The following is a 10,334-nucleotide window of genomic DNA, read 5'->3' on the forward strand; positions in this document are numbered from 1 at the left end:
TAACGATAATGTAACGGTAATAGATTTTAAATGCCATTGTTTCCATTGTAACTGTAAAGATAACGACCGTAATTGTAAATGTAACTGTGACTGATATCAAAGATAAATGTAACTACTGTAGATTTATCAGTTCGGATTTGTTGGTCAATCGGGACGATTTGACCTAAGAGGGAGGCAATGTAACGTACGCCGCGGATTAAGCGAATAGAATCCCAGAGACTGTGACCGTTCAAAGATTATCTGTAACGGATATCTGTTAACGGATTAACTAAATGCATACCATGCGACTGGTATAAGTGGGTTTTAAGGATTAGCGACAAGCTAAGTGCATGAATCAATGATTGCACTTCTCATACCGTGGGAATACATATCCGAATACGTGACTATATAGTAGGTAAACATATTAGATGTCCTGAGAGACCGTGAGACCGGTGTAAGTGGTTTTAGGGATTAGCGACAAGCTAAGTGCATGAAAGCTAAACAATGATTGCACTTCTCATACCGTGGGAATACATATCCAAATACGTGACTATACAGTAGGTAAACAGATTAGACGTCCTGAGAGATCTACCCCTTATAAGGCGGTACGTAGGCGATATCATAGCATTCTGGACGGAGCAGTGACAGTGCGTGTAACTCCTGAATCATCAATAAATGCTGTGAAACGACTGTTGGCCTTTTACTTGGATCCTCCACCCACCCTCGTACGCAACAGTATGAAGAAAATAAATGTTCATCGGGTTGTTATTTTTAGTAAATATTATTATATTTCATAATCCGTTTATACGAAAATGAATGAAATTTTGAAAATTTTACTTTACAAGTACTGTAAATGCGTAAAAAACAAATTATTATTCTATGTAAATATAAGGGGAGACATATTTATGTATAAAATCAGAATTTCTTTGGTGGACGAAAATTGAAAAATAATACCATTCAAACAATTTTATACACTCGACCCTTCCAATGGCCCTCCACCACAAAGTATTATGTAAGAGTTTGAGTACTATTTGTACTATGAGTTTGAGTACTATAGTTAAGTGTTATATATACAAATATATGCCTTAAAACTGTAAATATACATACTCGTACATATATATTTTTTTTACAAAAATGAAATTTGTACATATCATACTCCCAAATGAAAATGTAATCGGGAAAGTTACAGCGTAATTGAAAGATGATTTAAAATGTTTATGTATGTATGTCTAAAAATAAACAAAATATGCTTACAAGTAAATTGTTTCCATGAGTTAAATTTAATCTACCTTCACTGAAACCTAAAAATTTTAATTAAAAATTAGATTTAAATTTAGCAAAGAGTATTTATAGATAAATTTAAAATATTATGAAAATTCACCAGTTGTATGTAGTCTCCATAGAAATAGTTTATGCGCCTTTGCCAATCATCTTCTTCAACACACACGTAATATAACATGCTGTGATATTTACTATTGATACCATTTACTATTATTTTGAGTCACAAAAACAAATGAATTCTTTTCCCAAGCGATGAAAAATTTTAATACGACTTTATAAAGAAAATTATTATTTAAAAACACGCACTGAATTAATTTTTGTATTATAATACGTCACTAGTAACCGTTACAAAATACGCAGATGCTGCTTACGAAGTATGGTTAATTGATAAGTGATAATTAATTGAAACTTAAAATGTTAGCCCAGTGTTGTTAGGCTCTTCCGTAATTTTCCGACTGAAATTAAATAAAAATAAACAAGTGAATTAAATTTATTAAGTTCAAATGCATTTACGTACATATTAAAATATCATGTATACATAAGTGGCATAATGAAATGAAAGGAACACACTCAGAAGAACAAGTACAATTTAAAATTTTATTCACATACATATGTAGGTAGTTCTAATTTAAATGAGAAATTATCAGATTTGTTAAACTGTTTTCAAGCTTTAGCTTGTTTTAAATTATTTATCATACGTACGATATCATGTTTGTACTGAAAAAGGATGCAGTTACATACATTTAACTGAAAAGAATGCATATAGAACGCTGAAGTTGATTTACAAAGACTCACAGAGTAGCGACCGGGAAATTCTCAACGGTCAAAGCAAACTCATTGTTTGTTTGACAATTGTCAATACTTTAAAGTTATCCAAGCGAGAAATCCTGCATAAAGCTTGCGTCAACGATGAGGATTTGTACGCTATCGCGAGTTGTGGGAAAATTCTAGCCGCGTCTATATTAATGGAACAACTTTTTTTCGTTCCAGTCCACGTTTTATGGGCCTTTGTGTCTCAAATGTATAAGATATTACCGCCATGCGTCTTCCAATATGGAGCTTTTATTGGAAAAAAAACAATTTTCCTCCACCCACCGTGTTAAACGTTGTCGGGCCGACGTAACTTTGAACGATCATCTCCCACACAATCCAAGATGTGAACTTTTGTCTTAAAGTGTTCAATATAATATAAGATTTTTACACCATAAAAGCGTCAAAGGGGTTCTCTCATTGACCTACAGCATCATGGGGATCTTATAATGAATAAATCATCGTTTAGAGCTTTCGAAAAGTTCGCGGAATGCATTGGGAAGCTGGGTTCCCCTGGATGCTACTTCTCCACTTAATTGCAAAAGCATTAATGAGTTTATTCTTTTATGATCTGTGAATGTGTGTGTGTGTGAATGTGCGTTTGCTGTTTAGGTGTGTGTATGTATTTGTGTGTGTGTGTGTGTGTGTGTGTGTGTGTGTGTGTGTGTGTGTATTTGTGTGTGTGTGTGTGTGTGTGCTTATGTACGCATATATGTACATACATGTTTGTTTACTTGAGGTGTTCGTGCATTGCACGGCACATTTCAGGTATCAATTCCTAACGCATGTGCGCTTTATGTGTTCATGCGTTGTTGTTTATTTTGTACTTGGTTATGTACAGTGCAGTTTTTTTCATTAGAGCAGTGATGTGCGGTTGTTCTTGTGCGATATTCATGAACAAACGTCTCGTTCTCCGACGAAAGAATCTCTTAGACTGTATTCGTTGGAGGGGGGGTGGCCTCATGTTGAGGGCTTTAAGCATCGAATTCATTGACCTTTAAAGCGGGCTTAGTTACTAGTTATACCATACAATATTAACACCTCATAACCATAAAAATGTGTCACATATATGTGTGTATTTCAAAATACATTTTTTTAGGTTAAAAATGGGCATAACGATAAATGATTTATGTCATCTCGTTAATGACGTTCGTCTCTTTACGATGCAATTTTTCTCTCGGGCGCAAAGTGCGAGGAAAACCTGGTGGAAAATTCTTTGTATTTTCGTTCTACATACATACATATGTCGTCTGAGTGCGGAATGTTTCAACTAGCTCTGCACCACATCCCATTCCTGCCTCTCTGTTGTTGACAAACACTCAAAAAAAGTCATTTCAATAACAGTAAACCTATTTTTGGTCGAGTTTACTTATCGTCTTGCGGTCACGAATGTAGATAAATTCGTTTTTCCCGATCGTAAAAAATGAAAATGCCCCTTTGTATTTTTATGCGTGTTGTTTCGTACTACGAGATGGGGCATTAAATACGCTAGTGATAGTTTTTTTTACTGTAATGCGATTACGCGTTTAATGGTTTGTAACGACCATATTTTGCAACATGGAAATACACGATTTAAGCTTTTTGTCCATCTCGTCTATTCGTTTTGGGTATGAAAGTTGATAAGCTTCACTTGAATCACTTTCATTCTGGCTATTTCTTCTATTATCAATGTTAGATATATAGTACTTGAAAGAGCATAGTTCTATTTCATATATACATATGTATATGTATTATACAATAGTATAATAGACTTTATCATAGTGTAAAAAAAAAAAATTATCGAACGAAAATTAAAATAATAATTTATTTGACAGTACACAGTTTTGGTTTTAAAATAAATATATATTTTTTTAACAAAGTGTCATTACGGGACTGCCTCCAAGGCGATACACATGGGCAATTGTGTACATGAACTACATATATAAATAGATACAGGCGAACTCTGATAGGAAATGATGGATACACATATAACCAAGGTCTGGCTAGCAACACTGAAACAGGGATCGAATCCTCGACCCCCCAGTTGTTAGCATTATTTGCTTAATAATTGAGCTATGTTGCCGGTTTTATACAATAGTTCATCAAATCAATCAGTGACTTTTTTAAAAGTAATATTGATAAATTTCTAAAAGTCATTGAATTTTTTTTTCTTCATTTATTATTTTTATTTTTACGATTTGTTGTTTTTTTTTACGGTTTTTATTTTTTTTTTCACTCTATTAGTTTTGTATTAATGAAAAACCTGTCGGCTTTCTCGCATTTTCAATTATAAATTAATAAACATTAGATTCAGAGTAAATAGGCATCTAATTCAAGAATCTTATGCCAGAACAAGTTTTTATTTTTTTTATTTTTTATTCAATCAATCATGCACACTCAACTTAACAGATTGCTAACGTGATGTGTGATACACAGACTAAGCATTATTAATTATATAATATATAAATAATTATTAATTATACATTTACAATTTACACGACATCTATGGTCAAACATTGTACGGAAGTATAGTAAGTATAATTCAAGACAAATACAAACAACAATTAACATCCACAGAGACATCTATGGACAAATTTGCAGCATTTATACAAATCAGCGAAAATCCAGATGCTGAATAACTTGAATTTTTGCATGAGATAGGACAGGGACGCCAATTTGTTGGAGCCGTTTCAATGACATCAGATTAATTGGCAAACTCTGATAGCAATTAATCGACCTTGGAGTCACGTATCGAAGGTCTGGCCACCAGTACACACCAGGGATAAAACCCGTGACCATGCAATTGAAAGCATTATATGCTAACCATTGATCTATACTGCTGGTTATCGTACTTATAACATAACAAATTGTGTGATTAATTTCAATTTGAAATATTGAATATTCGTGAACCGATTGTTTGGCATACCTGGTGAAAATATATGTATATTCAACTCACCACCCACTGTCATTCGCACTAACGTCTGACGTCACACATTGTTTTGATAAAAGCCTCTTTGTTATTTAACAAACTGTGCCCATAATGTATAGTCAGGTCTGAAAAAGAGAAAAAGGCATTATGAACATCGACATCAATACCGGTGCTCGCAGAGAATTTTGTAAATATCAAACTATACATACATTCATACAAAAAAAATATACTGTGCATAGTATATGTAATATCGAGCTTGCGATGCAACACAGGAATATATAAAAGGCCTCTATTTAACCGATCAGTAAAAAAACATTCGGTAGGTAAACATAATGGATTAATCAGTGAATATAATAAATGATCAGTTTGTATTGACCAGTTGCTGTGCGATCAGTTATTAAATATAATTATAAGTATTTAAATAATATGAGCAGTAATTAAACCAAAATGATCAGTATATAAATGAAATGATAAGATTTTATTTTATGATTCTGACAGATGAAGTAGAGTCAATGTTGCTATATCGAATCGTTTAGCAGTGTAAAGAAGTATTGTCACTAGCAACATCTTCTCCACCCGCGTGCGTTTCTTTGTTTACGCCGGACCACGCGTTGATAAAATCTGACATTCACTGGTGTTTTGATTTCTTGCTTTTCTCCTGGACTTTGAATTCGTTTTTTTATAAGTATATCCCTTAAATAAATAAGTGTTGGTTGCTAAGATATGCTTTTTTTTTATAAATACCGACCTTGACCACCTAGTCTTAAATGAAAAAGGCCAACCCTAACTTAAGCTAATTTAACCTGACCCTTAAATAAATAAGTGTTGACTGCTAAGATCTAAAATGGGCGACGCGCTATCATCCAACTGTCAAAAATTATTATTTATTTGCTTTTTTAACCCACCAAATAATAAGTTCGTTATATTATAGTATCTAATATATAATTTCGAAAGAGACTTTGTATGTAATTTTGTAAGTATTTTCGGTTGGGAATTGAAAACAAATCAAATTTTCTATGACGCCGATGCAATTTATTTATTTATTTATTTACATATTTTTACATACATATATACAAATATACCAGGAAGGCCTAACAGGTAAACCCTAAATGCGCCTTCCTGGTCCACATAATTATTACATAGATACATGTAAATCTAAACGTTATCTGACATCTATGGTTAGTATATATTGCCAACATCGTATTAATACGATAAATAACGATGAATAACTTTCATGTAAAAATACGAATTTTATATTCGATAAACAACCACAGAGACATCTATGGTGAGCAATATGGCGAAACCTAAGATATAACAATAACTAAAGGTTCGCAACAGAAAATTGGGAAGGAAACGCCAATTTTACAGGAATCGTTTCAATGAAAATCAGAAAAATTGGCAAATTCTGATAAGAAACGATCGACCTTGACAAATCAATGTATGGCCAATAGCAACACTATGGCCAATAGCGGGAATCGAACTCGTAACATCAAGTACAAGATAATTCAACATTCACCACTAGACCACGCTACTGGTTTGACCACGCAATTTGTTGAACATTATTTTTTTTTCGATTCAAATAAATTTAATTAAAAAACAAATGAATATTTACTATTAGGTGCGCCATGTTTACGCTGTTAATATTACAAATACTGAGCGAAGTCGGGTAAAACAACTAATTATAAATAAATTGAATATAATGCGAAATCCATGGGTCTGTCCAGTAATGGGACTGGGCTCAGCGTTTATTACCGGAATCTCAGGCTTTTCGTTCGCAACGGTCATCCCCTTGGTTTACCAACTCACCGTAATAAATCGGATTTGGGTCGTTGAATTTGCCTGCAGAAAATTCCTATAGGATTATGGTCAGTCCCATTACGATTAAAACTTTGAAAGACGCTGACTTAATTTTTTTTAGATTCATCCTGTTTAAATGAATATCATTTAAATTAAAGTTCAAAACTTTCTTAATCATATATGTATATGTTACCTGCGTATGTATATGTACATATGTTTGTGAATTATAAACAATATGTAATAATATTTTCAACTTTTTCAGTGTATTTCGTCGTCAAGTTTGTATATACATATGTATGTTACAGTAAAATTATAACAGCAGTGAAATAATATCCATTTATATTTTCACTGGCCCCTATTAATGAAATTATAATTTTTGACAGTTGGGTGATAGTGCGTCGCCTACACGAATCGCCCCACCCCACGTCACAACCCCGCTCCTCTCCATCCCCATTCCGATGCTGAACTCGGACTCACACGCCCTCCCCCAACCCCGTTCCTGTCCATTCCCACTCTACTCATGGTCCACTATCTGTTTCGATTTGGCTTTTTTTATGCCGCATGCATGGGACTGGATACGGAAGAACATCATAATATCTTAGAAGCCAACACTGATTTATTTAAGGTTAGGTTAGGTTGGGTTAAGTTAGGGTTGGTTTTAATTATTTAAGGTTAGCTTAAGTTAGGGTTGGTTTTATTTATTTAAAATGAGATTAGGTTGGGGATGGTAGTACGTTGTAATTCGCATGGTACATTAGCGTTCGAATTACAAATTCACTGACATTGAACAGTGAATTTTTAATTCTATTATAACATCCGTACTTACTGCTTGAGTCAGTGAAATTATAATTTCAATGACAATAACAGTTTCACTGTAACATATATAAAAAAAACATAAGAAGATGTTTTACATATTGAAATACTTATTTTATGACATTAACTATTTAAAAAATATAATACGAATATATTTTTTAAATATTTTAAAGCTGTGTAAAAATAGCTTAAAAATCAATGTATGATCACAATATGTCTCGTATATTAAAGATTTTATATACATGTATAAAAAAAATTGTATACAATATACAAAATCCTGTTTAAGCAGACGAAAAGTTGAGAAAACGAGTCTCGAGATATAGCACGTTGGTAGAACGGAGCGCACCAGTTGAAAATACATATATTGAAAAAAAAAATTTAAATCTAAAATTACTAACATTCAACGAAAATTAAACTAAGACGTATTTATTGAACCGATTTTGTATTATAGAAAGAGAGTTTTAATATCATGATAGATATTTAAAAGTTTCAAGTGACTTAGTGGTCGGATTTTATTCTTTTAAGACACTTTAAGTGGAAGGAACAAGTTTTATGCCATATTTAATTATAAAATCTCCCTTCGTTGTAATTCGTTTATGATAAATTATATGCATTGCTAAAATCAAAATGAAATTGAAGCGAAACAACTACGTTAAACGTAATAAATGTTGACGTGAAATATTGTCAAATAATTTTTTCCCCCGCTTTGGCAAAAGTTAGGGTCAGCGTGTTACAATTTATGAGGGTCGTTTCGTTACATAGTTTGTGTGTTTCTTTCAGTTTTTTTTCCTTCACACGGTAATTAAAGTGAATTACAACCTTATTACGACGTTTCGCTTGCATTAATCAAATCACGATTAACAATATTATTTAATTACACGCAATAGCATATTCGAACGGGCTCGCTTTAATAGCGAATAATCCTCGCGGCGGCGATAGAATAACGATCGTCCGAATTACGGTCTCGATTAGGGCAAATTAAATATTTTAAGGGCTCCCGGGACGACTTTGTCGTTTGAACCGGTCGACTTTTTACTGCCACGTCGTCGACCGGTTCGAGCATATTCAAAGCCCCGCTTTTATTGTGAGGCTTTAAATGGTTCAAATTTCAGCCGGAGTTCGGCACTTCAGTTATTGTAATTACGCAACTCGAATGCGATTTTGGCAGTTAGCTATTTGAAGTCGTGTGTCGATGGAAATATTTTAGTGTTGATATCGACGTGAAAATAAAATACGATTCGTAGTATAATAGCGTAATGTGTTTCGTCGGTAATGGACTGACCGTTCGTACTAATGGTTCCACTTTGGCGGTTTGTTTTACGCGCTTTTCCGACAAGTTCGTTTTATTTTCCGTCTATGAATGTACATAATACAATGGATTGTGTATTGCTATATAGTATTTGTTTTTTTTTAAGTAACAGAAAATACTCTAATGTAACAGACTGCGTATCTATACGTTTATGTATTTTTGATTATCTATGTACATATGTATGTAGTATACAAATCAGCAGATATATCAATTTATCACAGAATTTTATTCCAACTAACATGAACACTTTTCCATGTTAGTTGGAAATATTATAAAATACCATACTAGAAAGATACTATTTTTTTATTATGTTTTAACCACCTACATTTTTAGGTATATATGTTCATATAATGTGTTTTTGGAACTGAAAATTGGACTTTCACCACTTTCTAATATAGAGGCTCGATATTTCGGTAAAATATCATCATCATCATCGACAAAAAAATCGATATTTAATTATAATATCATCATCATCATCATCATCTACAGCCATTCAACAGCCATTAACGAAAACCTATTCAACACGCTTCCATTCGTCTCTGTTTTGCGCAACTCTTATCCATCTCACCCCACATATTTTCCTGATTTTGTCTACTCACCTTCCTTGCGGCCTTCTTTTCGTCCTTTTACGTTCTATCGGGTTCTATCTTGCCACTTCTTTTGTCAATTCTTTTAGCTGCGAGACCCGGCCTTTGACATTTCAATCTCTTCACTCTCTCCACTATATCCACTACCGTTGTCTTACGTCTCGTCCACGTATTACACTTCTAATTTCTACTCATTATGCCTAGCATACCATGGTGTTCCATGCTATTTGGAGTGCATTGAAATTTTAGTTATATAATAATATAAAGTAAGCATTTAGGTTATTTTTTTAATAAAAACTTATTCCGCCGTATAAAATTTATTCACTCCAAGTTTATTTCTATAGATGGATATGTTTAACCGATGTCAACTTTTTGTTTTTATGGCTTTAATTACCAATATTACGAAGCATATAAAATCTTTTCCTCATCAGCAGTAGCTTCCTCTTTATACCACAATCAAGCTGGATAAATTTATTTGTGTAGCGTAAGCATAAACGACACACATTAAAACAAAACTAGCGTTGAAGCAATAAAAAGAGTTGGATAAAGTAAAATATATTATATAATACATAACAATTGGGTTATTTTTCCATAAATATAAAGGTATATTTATATAAAATATATGTATGTTCGTCAATGTGAAATATTGAACATACGTATTCAAAAGGACATCATTTCGCAACATATTCAATACTCTTTCCTTGACAGTTCGACGTAACTAATTTCAATATGATATTACGTTTATATGTACGTCTCATTTATACCTACGTGACGTGTTTATTAACGTTGACATTTTTTCGCACAATATCGAGTTGATTTGTATCGAGCGCATATTTTTTCGATATAAAAA

The sequence above is a fragment of the Arctopsyche grandis genome, chromosome 4, assembly GCF_051622035.1.
Source record: "Arctopsyche grandis isolate Sample6627 chromosome 4, ASM5162203v2, whole genome shotgun sequence".
In the NCBI taxonomy this organism is placed as follows: Eukaryota; Metazoa; Arthropoda; class Insecta; order Trichoptera; family Hydropsychidae; genus Arctopsyche; species Arctopsyche grandis.